This window comes from Heteronotia binoei, chromosome 21 (assembly GCF_032191835.1).
Source record: "Heteronotia binoei isolate CCM8104 ecotype False Entrance Well chromosome 21, APGP_CSIRO_Hbin_v1, whole genome shotgun sequence".
NCBI lineage: Eukaryota > Metazoa > Chordata > Lepidosauria > Squamata > Gekkonidae > Heteronotia > Heteronotia binoei.
Window position 1 is genome coordinate 197,537,582 of NC_083243.1, and position 16,485 is coordinate 197,554,066.

Sequence of the window (16,485 nt, forward strand, 5' to 3'; positions counted from 1 at the left end):
GTATAAACACACCTATTAAAATGCCAAGCATCAGTGCCAAGCATCATAGCTGCCTTCTTCTCTTTCTGTTCCCTCCATGTTTCTCCATCTGTCTGGAAAGTGACAGTCGCATGACAAGCTGTAAACAGTGTGTTGCTAAATCCACTCTCACTGAGTATAGTTATACATCCACAGTATTCCAATGTATTCTCTTTTAAAATAGTGTATCAGAATAATTTTTGGAACTGACATACTCAAAATAGGGATATTGGCTGTTTATCTCATTACATATATTTAAACCTTTTTCACTATATTTTATTGTATTTTTATTTTTTTCTAATAGCAAACTAGAATCATGTTTACATGTTAAATAGTAAATCAGGTGGACAAGAACATCACTATTTCTCTTTTAGCTGTATTGACACACTCAAATAGGGATATTGGCTGTTTATCTCATTGCGTATACTAAACCCATCTTCCACTATATTTTATGTACTTTTCTTTTAATAGCAAACTATATGTTACATGTTAAAAGGTAAATTGGTTGGATGGGGAAAACTTCTGAAAAAGAAATGCTCTCTTTTTGGCCCAGGCTTATAACAATTAGAATGATTAACAGACATTCCCACATTTTGACATATTACTGTTTTATTGCTTTCTTATACTCATGCTACCCAGATCAAAGGTTTGCTCAATTTGTTAATTTTACTATTTTGTCATTGGACCTTAAATTTGTACCATTTTGCATTCTAAACCACTGCCTACCAGCTATATATAGCCCTGCTCACTGTACCCGATTCCTCATCTGATGAAGTGTGCTTGGAGCACACGAAAGCTTACCTTCTGAATAAAACTTTGTTGGTCTTAAAGGTGCACTTGACTCCTGCTTTGTTCTACTGCTTCAGACCAACATGGCTGCCCACTTGGCTCTATCTATATAGTAGATAGATGGATGTAGTGCATTTGGATCCTATAGAGATTCTGTGGTTTGAAGTTAGGTTTGGCTTTGAGTGCCCCAGGAATGGGACCCCCTGGCCCAATCTTTTTTCGGACTTGGGGGTTTTGTAGGGGAGAGTCCCCTGCGGGTTCCTTGCAGTTTTAGGGGCTCTCCCTCAAATCCCCTGCCCCCCAGTAGCCTCTAATTATTTATTTATTTTATATTAAGATTTATACCCCGCCCTTCTCACCTGAGTGTCTCAGGGCGGCTTACAACATGATAGTTCAACAACTTCAGCTTAAAACATTTAAAAATACAATCAAACCATAAATTAATAAAGACAAGATAAAATAAGATAAAATAGAACCGGCGGCCTATAAATACATTTTGTTCCATCCAAGATGTTCCATTGTCAGTTGATGTCATAGGCCTGCCGGAAGAGGACTGTCTTACAGGCCCTGCGGAATTGCCCTAGATCCCGCAGGGCCCGCACCTCTTCCGGCAGCTGGTTCCACCAATAAGGTGCCGTTGTTGAGAAGGCCCTGTCCCTGGTGGATTTTAGGCGGGCCTCCTTTGGCCCGGGGACTACCAACAGGTTTTGTGAACCTGAGCGTAGTACTCTCTGGGGAACGTGTGGGGAGAGACGGTCCCTAAGGTAGGCAGGTCCTAGGCCATATAGGGCTTTAAAGGTAATGACCAACACCTTGTACCGGACTCGGAATATTACTGGCAGCCAGTGCAGACCCTGGAGCCCCGGCCGAATGTGCTCCCATCTTGGGAGCCCTAATAACAGCCGGGCAGCAGCGTTCTGCACCAACTGCAGTTTCCGGGTCCGGCACAAGGGTAGCCCCATGTAGAGGGCATTACAGTAGTCCAGCCTCGAGGTGACCGTAGCATGAATCACTGTTGCCAGGTCGTCACGTTCCAGGAAGGGGGCCAACTGCCTCGCCCGCCTAAGATGAAAAAAAGCGGATTTGGCAGTGGCTGCTATCTGGGCCTCCATTGTCAGTGAAGGCTCCAACAGCACCCCCAGGCTCTTGACCCTGCCCGACGCTGTTAACGGAGCCATATGCCCTATGTTGCCTTTGATTTCAATGGCCCATAGGGTATAATGGTGGGATAGGGGCACCCTCTTTGGGTGCCCCTGTTATGGGACCCCCTGGCCCAATCTTTTTGGGACTTGGGGGGGGGGGTTGTAGGGGAGAGTCCCCTGCAGGTCCCCTGCAAATTTGGGGGCTCTCCCTCAAACCTCCTCCCCTCCAGATGGCTTCCAATATACCCTATTTTGCCATTGATTTCAATGGCCTAGGGTATAATGGGGCCATATATTCGGTAATAGCCACACATATACCGTATTTGGAAATACACGGTATTCCTAATTTTTTGGCCCCATGTATTTCCGAATCCGTGTAAATCCATATTTTTTTTTGCACACCCCTACTTAGTACCTGTCTCACCAGTGGGGCCGCCAGCGAACCCCCCTCTCCAGGGAGGGCAGTCGCCACAGCTGGCCCCGCCACCCCAGCAACCACTGGTGGCGCCAGCACCAGTTTTGCTGGTGCCCACTCCTCCGGTACTGCTACAGCCACCGCCAGGGGAGCCACCGCTGGCGCCCCCACCAGCACTTCCGGGGGCACTGCCCAGGCCAAGAGGGCTGCCACAGAGCATTCGTGGCCCCACTGCGCGATTGAACGGAGACCTGGGGAAGTTGGAGTTTTTCATTATCCAAGCCCGGAGTTTCTCACTGCAGTGGGGCACCTCGTTCCCTTAGGAGCAGCTGTGCATGGAAGCCATCGGCGCACAGCTGGAAAGTCCAACAGCTTACTGGTTTGTAACCCTATACGAGACGAATGCACCTGAACTGTATTCAACGCAGGAGTTACTGCGATCGTCGTGGCAGTTCGAGGACCCCATGAAGGAGACCAACGTTATCGCCCAGCTGGATGTTTCCCTCTCCGCAAGCAGACTCAGGTAAGAATTAAGACACCTTGTACCTGTATACACACACACACATATTGGCTGACAGAGTGTTGGACTGGATGGGCCATTGGCCTGATCCAACATGGCTTCTCTTATGTTCCAGTTTTCTGTCCTCATCGTGGAAAGACTTTTCTTCCTCTTCAGCAAGCAACAAGCCAGGAGACATGCGCTTCACCTTTTAGCTTGTAACTCCTTCCTCAAACTTTGCTTGCATTGTTCCAAAAGTACAGGTGATCTTGGAGGCCTAGGGACAACTGACTTTCACCTGCTGAGGCAGAGGTGAACTGGAGAACTGAGATTCTTTTGCATCAGATTATTCCTGCAAGTCTTGACATATCTGCTCTTCACTATCCTGCTGGTTGGGTTCTACTAAATCTGGGCTACATAGAGCTCCTTTTCTTCTGGGGACTGTCACTGAGCTCCCTCCTGGATATGAACACCTCTGTGTGCCATGAGGGTGAAAGTGAATGCAAAGAGTGCTTGCTCATCATGAGGGAAAGAAATCCTCCACCCTCTGCATACCACAGGCACCAAACCCATCCCCCAGCACACTAGCGCCTGGACCTAGCAGGGTATCACCAGGGGTCTCAGTGTCCTTCCTCAGCTCTATTCCTGGGGCTCTCCACAGAAGCAAAAGATTACCCAGCAGTTCCCAGAATACCATATTCGCAGGGGATGGATGCAAACCACATAGCACAAAATACTGTCACTGAGATACAAAGTAGCCTGAGGGAATGGGTTGGTGGTGGCAACATTGTCATGGATACTGTGTGGCTAGGAGACGCTGCCTGCCTCTATAGGTGTACCCCACAGGAATAATGGGGCTTCCAGCTATGGAAACAAAATGGATGCTGCTTATCAGAAACAGATCAAGGGAAACCACTGTCTGCATGACAGAGAAATATACTTGGCTTGTTCTGATTACAACACAGGCATCCCCCTGGTCTGGTCTCTCTCCCCCTCCCATGGGACTCTATATAAGAAAAGGGTTCACAGGTAAAGTATGGCTCATGCTTTAATCCTTGACCACTGATTAATGGCCCATCTTCCTGGCCTCTTGCTACAACTCAAGGTGTCTTTTGTTTACCCCATGGTCAGTTCTGCCACTTGCACAAATCCTTTGTCTTCTACACTTACTCCTCTTCAGAGTATCCAAGCTAAATTGGATTAAACTCATAAAACTCATCATGACCTATCCAAGCAAACATTACTGTGTCAGCCTCACCTGTTTTAACCTGGGAATCCAGTCAGGTGCCCAGGAAAAGCCCATCAAGGTCTCCATAGTTACAGGAGGCCTCCACCCCTCAAAACCCTATATAAACTAGGTCCAAATCACATTATGTTGCCCATTCTTTAAAGCGCCATTATACAGTATATGCCCCCCCCCCCCATTAATCTCTGTAATTGGGTGTGTCATGCTGGTTGTACATGCTCTCCTCTCCATTTTTTCTTGCTGCGCAGACATCTGCACTTCAGGATCAGGTAATATTGCCCTCTTCAATGATCCCTAAAAATTCCTATCAATCACCTCCATCTTTCCTAGCTCTTGAATGTGTGTATTGTTTGTATGTGTGATTGTATCTTTTTACATATTTTTCCAGTAAACATAAAATATATTTACTGTGGAGTTCTTCTAAAACCGGACCTCTGTATCATAGGTGGAAAAGATCTCCCCTCCAATTAGCTCTTGCTAAATTCCCCATAAAAAGAGGCAACCCCAAGCATTTCTCGTAACAGCTGGCACCAACATGCTGACAGCAGTGGAGGCTGTGTGCCTCAAGGGCGTCGTCTGCCTGGCACATGCTTCACATAGTGGTGAAGGATACTCTAGTAACATTTGGCGAAGTTCCTACAATTGACAGATGAAATTGACAGACTGGCAGGGCCAGATCTACGTGTTTTTTTCGGGGGGGGGGAAACCAAAAAATGGTGCCCCCACTCAAAAAATGAAGGGGCCCATGGGCAATCTGACACACACACTCCATTTAAACACCCCATTGGGTGTTTTATGGGGAGGGGAAGCCTCAGCAGGGCTGGCCCTAGAGCGTTTTGAGCCCTAGCCAAAACTAACTTTGTGCGCCCCTCTGCAGCACCAAGCCAGAGAAGGGGTTTAAAGTTTAAATTCCCTTCTCTAGAGTTGTGCAGCAGTAGCGAAAGGATAGGAACCTCGAATCATAGAATCCTAGAGCTGGAAGGGACCTCCAGGGTCTAGTCCAATTCCCTGTAAAATGCAGGAAACTCACAAATATCTCCCCCTAAATTCACAGGGGCTTCACCTGAACAGGAAGAGAAAAACCCAGGTTCGTTTTCCCTTCTCAATATGGCATGCATTTCTTTCCAGGGATCTGACAACTGTTTGCATTTCTTTAAGTACATAAACTGTTTGGGATCTGCAGCAAAGAAGGCCACAGTCCCAAGCATACATACTTGATACTAAATGCTGAGCTATGAGGAACTTACTTCTGAGTAAAGGTTCAGGACTCTCAGCTGCAATTTTAGGTCCCCTCTCTAGTCTCATTAAGTCAGTGGGACTTTCTTACAAGCCAGTATAAAATTCAGAGAGCTTTTCACCTTGAAAAGGGAGAACTGGTAATAATATTCATAGTTTTGTTCCTGTATAGGGTGCTGTACAGACTAACATAAGGCAAGTCTCTGCCCCAACGGAGGAGGTAACAGCTTGCATTTTAGCAGAGGGAGAAAGGGGGAAGAGCTAAGGATTGCAAGGGACAAGTAAGTGAAAATGCAAAGTGTTTGCAACTGGATACTCTCAAAACTGGGTCTGGGTAAAAGTCGGATCTTCATGAATTCATATGATTTTTACATTGAAATTAAATCAAACCACAATTATTCTGTAGATCCTGTCTTACACTATAGGCAGGACCACACAAATCATGCTTCCATGGATTCGTGGTGCCTCACCAGTGCAAAAACAGGATTCTAAAGCACTGATCTCATGGACCAGTTTGGTGCCCCTCCTCTGGCAGCGCCAGGGGCAAAAATCCCTTCTGCCCCCCCCCCACCTCCTAGATCCGGCCCTGCAGACTGGTGTTCCAGTTGTTAAGTAATGTTTTGATGCTTCAGGCCCTCCCAAAAAGATCCTTAACAGAGTGGTGGCAGCCACTAGAAGCCCCTTCCTGGTCCCCTGCTGAGTGACAGGAGGGTATAAATGTGAGTCCTCAGTTGAGGTGCCTAGTAGCTAAGCCCCACTGCTTGGCATGAACAGAGAGACAGGGTGGCTCAGAGAGCTCTTGAGTCCATCTAACACCCAAGCCCCAGCAGAGAGCTGTTCACAATCAGGAATAAATAAATGGGCTCTGCTTTTAACAAGTTCTCTGCCTCTCTGTCAACAGAGGAGAGGCTGCACAGCTGAGCTATATATAGCATTCTGATCCCATAGAGCAGAATGGAACAATATTATTGGCAGTTAACAGTGCCTGTTAAGCTTTGAAAGGCCCCTATTGGCATTTCCAAGTTCATGCTGGTTGCCCTGCCATGAACGTCACTCCATGAACTGGCCAAAATTCATCATGAACTTTAGTCTGTGAACCAGTTTGTGCCACTCTCTAATCCAGGGATGTCACTCATTTGTTATGAGGGCTGGATCTGACATAAATGAGACCTGGTTGGGCCGGGCCAAGCCATGTGTATACCTATTTAAGATTAGTAGCAGAGATATAAACTTTATAAAGGACACAAACACAATATATATATATATATTTTAAAAAATAAAACATGCTTAAAACTTTAGCACACAGTCTTGAAAGGTGCTTTCTATTTTTCCCATTGGATCCAGGGAATGGGGCAAAGGAAGCTGTGGCTCTTTCCTTCCTTTCCCTGGGGACTGGGGGGGGAGGAGCCTCAGCCAATAGAAGGGAGACTTGGCTCAGCAGTTCTGCTGTGCAACTGAGAGAGTCTGGAAAAACAAGCTCTGCCTTTCCCCCTTCCTCCCCAAGGGGGGAGCCTCAGCCAATTGAGAAAACAGAGGTTTTCCTGTGTAATTGAGCAAGCCTTGCAAAGCAAGCTGTTATGCAGAAGGAAGCAAGAGATAGGGAGAAGGAAGCAGATGACAACCAGTTGCTCAGGGGCCTGATATGGCCCCCAAGCTGCATGTTCGACACCCCTGCTCTAATCATTCTGTGAAGCCATTATGAATCAATTGACCTAACAGTAAAAGGTCCCAAACCACATTTTACCAACTTGTCAAGAAATGTAGATCCTTATCAACCTGAAACAATATAGTTATTTCTTCCCCCCTTCCCAGTTTGTATTATGAGAAAGCAGAGGAAGGCTTCTCCACTGACAATAATTCCTCCAGTTCCTATTTGCTAGACCACTTTGTCCTGATAGCCTTTGATAACGTGTTACTGTTTTACCTCATTCTAGTGTAACCCCTTGCTAAGAAAGGAACGAGCCAGGAAGGGATGGAGCCTCTAGATGCAGAAGGGTGCAGAATGTGTGGAAAACAGAAGAGGGAAGCAAGACTCCTATCTTGGGGAGTTTGAACATGAATCTCTTAACACCTTGTTTAAGTGCTGTATTATCTACTGGGGAGTTCATTTGGGACCCTCATTTTGGAAGCTGGTGCACAGAGAGTTCAGCTATAGACTTCTTGACCCACCAACAAGAGAAAAAAGATGGACTTCGGGGGTGGCAGGCTGTGAAGGAGGGAGAAATGGATTGGACTTTAAAAGATCACTTCTATTGTGTTACTAAGACCTATGTTTTTGTTCCATTATACGATGTTAAGTGAAAAGTAAAAATGTTTTATTCACTTTATTGAAAGATCCATTCCAAGTTCCGTCCCACAGAACCCACAAGCTGAAGTTACCCTTGTGCAACGCAGCATGGCACTAGAACATTCTTCAAAGACATGCCAGAACCCTGCCCAGCTTATTGTTACTGTTAGGAGTGGCAGCAAAGCAACTGTGTTCTCTTTTATGGGTCTATATTGAGATTGTTTTTTAACATCTCCCCACACAATCCTCTTTAACTAGCTTACAAAGTCCAATTTCCTCATCAAGGTTCTCTGAGTGGGAGGCAATTTCTCAAGAAATGCAGTATTAGTCCCTAAACCATCAGTCATCTTTATGAGACAAGCCTTGAGTGTGCGATGGCCGAGATCTATTAAACGTCTGAAAGATTGATCACAGGAAAAGTGCTCAGGGTTTCCAGTTCATTCTTGTAAGTCTTTTTTACAGCTTCCTGTAATACAGATGCCAGGAAGGCTAAGCCACTATGCAACTTGTAAACTACTGTACATAATAGCTGAACTCCAAGTAATTGCTTCAGCCCATGAGTCCTAGGCTAGCCCAGAGGACTGGTTCCCCCTTAATACATACTATATTAAAAAAACCTGCTTTGCCACCTCCCATTTCAGGAGCACTTTGGGATGAAGCTAAGAAGACCTCCTTTTCAAGGGTGGGGAAGAAGTGTTTAAAAACCTCTTGTGCTCAGAGAACTGATTTCACAATTCTTTACATCCTGGCTAACTAAAACAGGTTAACAGTGAGTAACTGGATAGGACTGCATGCACAAGGACGCAGTAATCTTTGTGTCATCTTTCCTTCAGAGTCTGTTTTACAATCTGGAAGAAACACAATTTGATTATTTACTTCCATACATCCCCTGATGTCTTGCCCATGGAGACCCCAAAAGAACCTTGTGTTGATCACCAGTTTATTCGCAGAACAAATAAGGCAGGTGTACTGAACATATTAAGCCATTTACAGTAAATATAATTTATCTTGAAAAGGCAAAAGCTGTATGTAGCCAGACATATAAGCTGGACTTCATGAAACCAAATTTTGACAAACTTAGCGTTATGCTTGGTAAAATCCCACGGTCAGAGATACTTAAGAAAGGAGTTCAAGAGGGGTGGGTGTTTCCTAAAAACAAAATAATGGTATAATCACAAACGATTCCTATGAGAAGGAAAAATGGGAGGAGTCTAAAGAAACCACGGTGGCTCAATAAACACCTCTCTAAAGACTTGAGAATTTAAAAATATTCATTTAGGAAATGGAAGGAGGGCCAACCGGAACACCGGTCCATCAATTTCATTTGATAAACATTCATAAAACTGACAGACAAAATTGACGGACAGGTGTTCTGGTGGTTAAGTAATGTTTTGGTCTTGTAATTTTGCAAATGAGTATGTACATTTTGATCTCTCAATTATTTAGTAGGTTTTTGGTGTGTTCAATGAGTTATTGGCTAGACTTATGTTATATTAATAGGTGAAGCTGCTAATACATTAAAAGCTGCGGGAAAGTCCTTGGGTGATGGAGGTGTGCAATACCGAAACCGGTCCCCCACAGACTATTGGCTTGCCACTTGGCTTCCTACGGACAGAAGAAAGAAGACTACATTGTGAATATAGACTGCAAATGCCTGTAAAGGAAACATAGACTTTTGTGCTATGAGCATTTATATGACACTTATTTATTTATTTATATATTTACATTTATATCCCGCCCTCCCCGCCTAGGCGGCTCAGGGCGGCTAACAACATTTCACATATTTAACAAAGGATAAAACTTTAAAATTTAACAATTAAAGAAATTAAACATAAAAACCAGTTAATTAAGTTAAAATATTTAAAATACATAATTCATTACATAGAATAAATCTGGCAGCAGTAAACTTGTTTGGCGCTGGTTCTGCCAGTTTAGATGGTTCCATAATCGTATAGTAGATGGCGGCTCCTTATTCTTAGCAACTCAGCAGATATCAGCATAGGCTTGCCTAAAAAGAGCGGTCTTGCAGGCCCCGCGGAACTGGTCAAGGTTCCGCAGGGCCCGCACTTCCTCCGGGAGCTGATTCCACAGTACAGGAGCCGCGGCTGAGAAGGCCCGAGTTCTGATATTTTGAAGTTTGACCTCTCTCGGCCCAGGGATAGTCAATTTATTTTTGCCCATCGACCTCAGTGCCCTCTGGGGTTCATATGGGGAGAGACGGTCCCTTAGGTAGGCTGGTCCTCGGCCATATAGGGCTTTAAAGGTAATAACCAACACTTTGTACTGGACTCGGTAGGTAATTGGCAGCCAGTGCAGTTCGCGCAGTCCCGGCCGTATGTGCTCCCATTTTGGGAGCCCCAATAATAGCCTGGCCGACGCGTTCTGCACCAGCTGCAGCTTCCGAGTCCGGCACAGAGGTAGCCCCAAGTAGAGGGCATTACAGTAGTCCAGTCTTGAGGTGACCGTTGCATGGATCACTGTTGCGAGGTCGCGACGCTCCAGGAAGGGGGCCAACTGCCTTGCCCGCTTCAGATGGAAGAATGCTGACTTGGCAGTGGCTGCTATCTGGGCCTCCATTGACAATGAAGGCTCCAGTAAAATGCCCAAACTCTTTACCTGGCGCGCGGGTTTCAATAGCGCGCCGTCGAAGGTTGGGAGAGCTATTTCCCCTCCTAGAGCGCCGCGATCCACGCAAAGGACCTCTGTCTTCGCTGGATTCAACTTCAGCCCACTCAACCTGAGCCACGTCGCTACAGCCTGTAAAGCCCGATCCAGATTCGATTGTTTGGTTCGATTTGTTTGTATGTAATTCTGCACTATATTGTATATTTAGTAATAGAATATTTGCACCATTGTGCCACACAGTGTTTTCATTTCCTGTAATTACTAAGGGTTTCTCAAGAACAAATTATGTCAGACCAACCTTACCTCTTTGTTTGAGATAGTTACTACCTTGCTGGATCAAGGGAATGCTGTAGATAGCATTTATCTTGATTTCAGTAAGGCTTTTGATAAGGTTCCAAATATTATTCTTTACAAGTTGGTAAAATGTGGTTTGGATCGTATTACCATTAGGTGGAACTGTAACTGATTGACAGAACGCACCCAAAGATTACTTGTGAGAGGAGTGACAAGTGGAGTGACTCAAGGATCTCTCCAGAGACCTGTTTTGTTCAACATCTTCATAAATGATTTGGCTGAAGGAATAGAGAAAATACTTATTAAATTTGCAGATGATACTAAATTGGAAGGGGTTGCAAATACAATAGAAGACAGAAACAGGATACAGGATGACCTTGACAGGCTGGAAAACTGGGCTGAAACAACAAAAAAAGAATTTTAACAGGAATAAACAATGTTCTGCATTTAGGTAGGAAAAATTCAAAGCATTATTATAGAATGGGGGAGACTTGTCTTAGTGGACTATATACTGAACATGAGTCAGCAATGTGATGTGTTAGCTAAAAAGGCAAATGCGATTTTGGGCTGTATCTTCAAGAGTATAGTGTCCTCATCACACAAAGTGATGTTATCACTTTATTCTGCTCTGGTTAGATTTCACCTAGAATATTGTATTCAGTTTTGGGCACCACAATTTAAGAAGAATATAGACAAGCTGGAATGTGTCCAGAGAAGGGCAATGAAAATAGTGAAGGATCTGGAGACGAAGTCCTAGGAGAAAAGGTTGAAGGAGCTGAGTATGTTTAGGTTGGAGAGAAGATGACTGAGATATGATATCCATTTTCAAGTAGTTGAACGGCTGTCATATAGAGGATGGTGCAGGGTTGTTTTCTGTTGTCCCAGAAGGTCGGATCAGAATCAATGGGTTGAAATTAAATCAAGAGTTTCCAGCTAAACATTAGGAAGAACTTTGTGACAGAACGGTGCCTCAGTAGAACAAGTATCATTGGGAGGTGGTAGACTCTTCTTCTTCAGAGGTTTTTAAACAGAGGCTAGCTGGCCATCTGACAGCTATGCTGATTCTATAAATTGGGCAGATCACGAGGAAGAGAGCAGGAAAGGTTGCATCAGTGCTTAGTTCTCTTGGTCCTTTCTTACACACCCAGGGAAACGCTGATTGTCTCTTTGGGATTAGTCAGCAATTTTTCTCCAGGCCAGTTTGGCAAGGGATCCTGAAGGTTTTTGCCATCTTCTGGGCAGGGAGCAGGGGATGTATGTGTGTAGGGGGGAAGTATTTGTGAATTTTTTGCATTGTGCAGGGGGTTGAACTAGATGATCCTGGCGGTATCTTCCAACTCTATGATTCTATGATTAGTGAGTGCTTTCCACCTTCTCAGGAGCAGCTTATTAGGGGACCCAGGAGGCTGCAAGAAGAATAGGTGGTGGAAAAATACTCATTCTGCTAGTGAAGCTTTCCTCTGAATGTATCCGAAAGCATGCATTGCATACTGAGATTAACCATAATCTCCTGTAAGAGTCCAAAGAATTCTCTAGATCTTCTTCGTGGTCTCTGTGCATCACACTGATGGGATAAGGCGCCAGCGCCGATCTCGATCGGTAAACTTGAAAGCTGCGGATTTCCGCACCGACGTTTCAGTGCACATGCCCAGAAGCCCCACTGTGCATGCCCACTGAGACAGGAGCGGACATCCCGCCAGTTCTTTTCTGACTGCCGCGCTGATCAGTCGATCTTTCCTTGCTTTGGTTGGTGAACTTTCTTATTCATAAATCTGTTAGAATTATAGTTAGTATAGTTAGTTAGTAGTAAGTTAGTTAGCATAGTTTATTAATATTGTTCGTTGGGGAGAGCGGGCCCTGAAAAAACTTTCCGTTTTCCAAAAAAAAAAACCCAATCCCTTCTGCCCCAACCTGTCCTTTCCTCTGTCTGCATATGGAAAGACGGTGGGGATTTTTCAGAAGGTGCTCCAAGTGTGGGAGTAAAATAGCCCCACCAGACGGGCATTCGATGTGTCTGCTGTGCCTCAGAGAACAGACTCCTGCACGCATTGCACCAAGTTCTCGAAGCAGACCAAGAAGAATAGAGCAGCAAGTCTCACGGCAGCCCTCATGGAGCAGACGCTTTCCCCCCGGAGGACAATCGCAGAACGGGCCGAGCAGCCCATCGCTACTGCTGAACCATCGACAGCGACAGCGGTCGATATCGATTGTCTCCCTTCTGACACCGATCGCCCTAACAAGCGTCCGGGCTCGGCTGTTATGTTGGAATCCTCCACTCCTGCTAAACGGCATAAGGAGGATAAGGGATCACATGGGGAGAAGAAAAGGAAGGCTAAAAGACTGGATAAACCTAAACACAGCAAATCCGTCTCCTCAGCCTCTCCAACCTCCCCATCGGACCCGACGGCACTGATCATCCCACCACTGAAGTTATTCGCTTCGCCGGGTCGGCGGGCAAGCCCACCAATCGCTTCGATGTTGACGGAGCTCATCATCTCCTTGGAATCAGACCAGGAGATTGAACTAGCGCAACGATCCAGTACCGACAGGAGCCCTCTGGATCGAGCCAGAAGCTTCCGATCCCGAAGCCCACTTCCTTGGGATCGAGGGAAGGAACCTCGGGATCGATCCTCCAGAAGCTGCTCTCCCCGACATCGAGAGGTCGATCTTTCGAGCCCTCCTACTCAGATTCCCTGGGATCAGAGGCAGTGGCAGTATTTGTATGGAGCGTACCCCATGCAACCTTCCTTTCCCTGGCTTCCTCCGCATCAGATCGACTGGGAGCAGTCCTCTGAAGTGTCCTATCAGTCCCGAACATCGTACCAACCACCAAGACGAGCTCCATCGGCTTCGGTGTCGAAACCGCCCGAGATCGAAAAAAAACAACGGGTCCCTTCAGAAAGGGTGAAGGCTGGCTCTGTGGGCCCAGCTCCACACCTGTCTGAGCAGTCCGACTCACCGGACGCATCTCCTAGATTCCTCGAAGGGTCTTCTTTAGAGGAGCAAGAGACATCCTCACCCGGGGAACCCTCCCCATCACAGAAGACCACGGAGGAGCAGCCTATATCGCCTTCTGAGGACTTAAAATCCTATGGAGACCTCATTAAGTGAATGGCCCAGTCGTTGTCCCTAACCACCATTCAACCACAACCAGTCATCACAGATAATGTCTTCGACATTGTCCAGATGGACACGTCCACCACAGTAGCTTTGCCGCTTACCAATGTCATGCTGCACACTGCAAAATCCTCATGGGATAAGCCGATTTCCACACCCGTATCGTCTCGTCAGCTGGACCACATGTACTGCATTCAGGAAGCCGGCGCGGAGTTTCTGTACAACCATCCTCTGTCATAGTATCTTCATCCTCCAAGGCAAAGAAGACTCACTCTACTCCCCAAGATAAGGAGGGGAAGAAGTTGGACAACATGGGCAGGAGACTGTATTCAGCTGGGTCGCTGGGAGTCAAAATTGCCAACTATGCAGCCTGTATGGGCCGATACCAATATGCCCTTTGGGATCAGGTCTCGAAGCTCCTACCTAGCCTTCCGGAACAGAGCAGAAATGCTCTTAAGAAGCTCCAAAAGGAGGGAATGACCCTGGCCAAGCAGCAGTTGAATTCATCCAAACATTCGGGAGACACATGTGCAAAGACCTTGACTACAGCCATCGCCTTAAGATGCCATTCCTGGTTGCGTTCCACTGCCCTCCAACCAGATACGCAGGCCTACATCAAGGACTTCCCATTTGATAGCACAGGTCTGTTGAGCTCAACGACGGATACTGTATTGCAGGAGATGGACAAGAGCATCAAGACGTCCAGAAATCTGGGAGTCTCTACACCTCACTCCCAAACTAAGCGACAGTGGCCAAAACCATGGAATAGGAAACCATATTCCAAATCGCCAGATCAACCATGGCATCCAAAGCCTACGTCACCTTTCTCCAAGCCGCCGTATGCGGCCAAGGCAAAATACTCTCCGTCCTCAACCCAGTCATCCCGACAGAAAAGGCTGAAACAGTCTAAACAGGGACTTTGACTGCCCTTTGGCCCTGCTCCCGTGCCAGCCTTCCACTATGGGCCATACCCGCCTTTCCCCATTTTTCCGGGCTTGGTCTGAGATCACCTCAGACCAGTGGGTTTTGGGCATAATCAAACGGGGTTATGTAATAGAGTTCTTCCAGAATCCACCCACTCCCACCTTCGTCTCCACCAGCCCCACAGACACCTTTAAAGAAGAAATCCAATCCCTTCTTCAAAAGAACGCCATCGAACAGGTTCCCCCACATCAAAGAGGTCTCAGCTTCTATTCCTGTTACTTCGCAGTTCCAAAACGGGATGGGGGTCTCCGTCCCTCATGGACCTTCAGGCTCTGAATTTATCACCTACCACAAGTTCAGAATGACCTCCTTGCCAAACATTCTCCCTCTTCTAAATCACGGGGACTGGATGGCTATGCTGGACCTAAAGGACACGTATTTCCATATTTCCAACCACCCTCTCCACAGGAAGTTTTTGCGCTTCACAATTGGAACAGACCATTTTCAGTACCGTGCACTGCCCTTTGGCCTCTCCACGGCCCCCAGGGTCTTCACCAAGACTATGGTGGTGATTGCAGCCCATTTACGTTTACAGGGTATAACCCTGTTTCCGTACATAGACGACTGGCTCCTGGTGGCAGGGTCAAGTGACACTCTGTTGCAGCACATCACCACCACTCTCTCTCTTCTGTGGGAACTGGGCCTGCAGGTGAATCAGAAGAAATCGCATCTGCAGCCCTCTCAGAGGGTTCAGTTCATCGGTGTTACTCTGGACTTCCTTGCTTGCAGGGCTTTCCTCCCACTGAACCAGGCAGACGATATAATACATCTAGTCCGCTCGCTCCAGCGCAACCCAACGGGCACAGCCCATCAAATCCAGCGGCTGCTGGGTCTTATGGCTGCCACCACCTCCGCCTTGGTCTTTGCAAGGATGCGTATGAGAACCCTGCAGCTTTGGTTTCCAATGCACTTCAGATGCGGTCGAGACCCTCCCTTACATCTACTGACCATTCCACCAGAGATCCCGTCGTCCCTCACCTGGTGGGCACAGAAGCGTCACCTGACGGAAGGCGCACCCTTTCACAGAGAGTCCTTGTCAGTTACAATAACCTCGGATGCCTCTCTGTGGGGCTGGGGTACGCATATGAACGGCCTATGCGTGGGAGACAGATGCGCACCACCATATAAATTTCTTAGAACTTCTAGCAATTTTTCATGCAATCCAGTCGTTCCACAAGTTTCTCAAGGGCAAGACAGTGGCTGTCATGACAGACAACACTACAGCAATGGCATACATGAACAGACAGGGAGGTACGGTCTCCCGCAGACTCTGCATGCTTGCCCTGACCATATTGGAGATGTGCATCTCGATGGGGGTGTCGTTGGTGGCTACTCACCTTCCGGGAGATCTGAACGTCTGCGCAGACTTCCTCAGTCGGGGGGGAGCCTCGATGCACAAATGGGAACTCAACTGGGAGTTCCTGCAACCCATCTTCCATCGCTGGGGGACGCCCGTGCTAGACGTGTTTGCCACCCGCAACAACAGAAAGTGCACACTCTTCTGCTGCCGGGGAGGGGCGGATCCCTTGTCCCTCGGGGACGGTCTCCTCATTCTGTGGAATCATCACCGAGTGTACTTGTTTCCTCCTATCCCCTTAATCACCAAGGTGGTTCAGAAGATCCTATGGGAAGGACTGGTGGGCATCCTCATGACACCATGGTGGCCCAGACAACATGGGTTCCCACTAGTCCTTCATCTCGCCAACGGAGTGTTTCACCACTTTCCCCAGGCCCCAGATCTCCTTCTTTCGCACGGAGGTCAGGTGGTACATCACAATGTCCTACATCTAAAGCTGACTGCCTGGTGCCTGGTGACTCCTCTTTCGGACAGGG